Source organism: Mustela putorius, unplaced genomic scaffold (genome assembly GCF_011764305.1).
Source record: "Mustela putorius furo isolate JIRA1106 unplaced genomic scaffold, ASM1176430v1.1 tig00003845_pilon_pilon_pilon, whole genome shotgun sequence".
Lineage (NCBI taxonomy): Eukaryota > Metazoa > Chordata > Mammalia > Carnivora > Mustelidae > Mustela > Mustela putorius.
The window spans coordinates 40,492,051-40,493,991 of NW_025421998.1; the positions used below are offsets into that span (position 1 = coordinate 40,492,051).

At 40.0% G+C, this 1,941-nt stretch overlaps 1 pseudogene; it reads right to left on the reverse strand.

Moving 5' to 3' along the window:
• Positions 1-228: 228 nt before the first annotated feature.
• LOC101680430 lies at positions 229-1,650 on the reverse strand (annotated as a pseudogene).
• Positions 1,651-1,941: the final 291 nt, after the last annotated feature.

The following is a 1,941-nucleotide window of genomic DNA, read 5'->3' on the forward strand; positions in this document are numbered from 1 at the left end:
TTAACTGTTAATATGTTGATGGTGGTTTATTCCATAGTCAAATTTCTTATCTTTGTCAGGTTTTTGTGCCATGTTATATGGACACACACACACCCCCACACACACACAACAAAACCAGAAATCTCATTCATCTTTACTTGTAGACTAAAGAGAAATGGATCTGAATAACCACCATGTTTCTATGTACCTTGTTACTTCAAACATTGAAAATGAAGATTTTTTTTGAGCTTTTATATTTGAGTTTATTCTTCATTTAACTTTTAAAACACTACTATAGTTGAATATTAAAACAAAACCAATAGCAAGTAGTGAGCTATGATTATAGTCCTTCACTCATTCACTACTGCACATAAAATGCCAGCAGTGTTATTCACTGGCCCCATTAAGAGGTCTGACACTGAACACCACCCCTGGGATGATGTTCATCATCTTCATATGCTTCCCCATTGTAATGGCGCCGTCTTTCCTGATTTGGATCAAAGTCCACCAGTTCTACCTGGTCCATTTCATCAGTCTCTTCTACTTCCTTCCTCTCAGGTAAGAGTTTTTCCAGCAAAGAGAGTTTATCAGGAGACAGAAAGCCATTCTCAGGAAAGTTTACCTTAAATTCGATGATGAGGTGACCCTTCTCATATGGCCTACGATAAATTGGCATGCCTTCATTTAGCACACACTTGATATCTCCATGCTTGACAATTTGACCTGGATGAGAGGTGATGACAATGGTTCGGTTGTCAAGAGTAGATATTGGCTTTTGAAAACCGCACAGTGCTTCAACAGCTGTATGTCCATACACATGAAAAGGTCTTCTCCTTGCCGAGTAAAAATAGCGTGGTCCTTCTGATCTAAAACAATGATAATATCTTTTGGTTCCAGTCCTGGTTCTTGGTCTCCTTCACCATGGAATGTTATCTTCTGGCCATCTTTCATGCCTTTGTCAATATGAACTTCTAGAATCTTCTTCTCTAGAACTATCTTCCTTCCATTGCAGCTTTTACATCTATCTTTAGGACTGATCCATTCCCCATGGCCCTGGCATTCTATTCACACAGACTGATTTTGCTGAACCATTCCAGGTCCTATCTGATGAATTCTTATTTGCATTCCAGTACCTCAGCAATTAGGACAACACTCAACTGCTCCTTTCTTACCACTTTGGCCTTCACATTTATCGCAAATCACATTCTTTTGCAGAGCTAGTTTTCTTGTTGCACCATTATATAAATCTTCTAAGGTTACTGAGAGCTGATGCACAACATTTTTACCTCTCCTTTCTCTCTGCATTCTTCCTCCTCCTCCAAAAAACATATCAAAGATGTCCATGGGGGAGCCAAAACCACTACCAGCTCCACCTTCTTTAATTGCCTGTTCACCTCCTTTGTCATATAATTCCCTTTTCTTTGCATCAGACAGTACTTCATAAGCTTGAGAAATCTGTTTAAACTTCTCTCCTTCATTTGGATTCTTATCAGGCTGGTACCTCAAGGCCAGTTTCCAGTAGGCCTTTTTCAGTTCTTCTTGGGTGGCATTGGGTTTGACCCCCAAAACATCATAATAAGTGGTTTCTTTCACCATTTTCTACAGCCGGTGAGAGGGCCGAGGCCGATGTGGGGGAGCGGGAAGGAGCACGTTGCTGGGCGCAGCTCGGGTAGCCGCCGCTCCTGAAGTTTTGTTTGTTTGTTTGTTTTTTAATGTGAGAAGATACACTTTGTTATCATGCATATACAAGGGAATGATTTGATCATAGCACAACCTTGAGGACATGTGAGTCTGTGTGACTTGAGGAGTTCTGGACACAGACAAACATCCTAATAAGTATCAAATTCATATGCCAAGGAAAAGAAGCTCTTGTAGTGGGTGAATTTCTATTCATTAGAAATGTTGGAAGTAAGTTATAGAAAATGCAAAATCTATCCTCCTGCTTAAAGCAGATATTAGTTG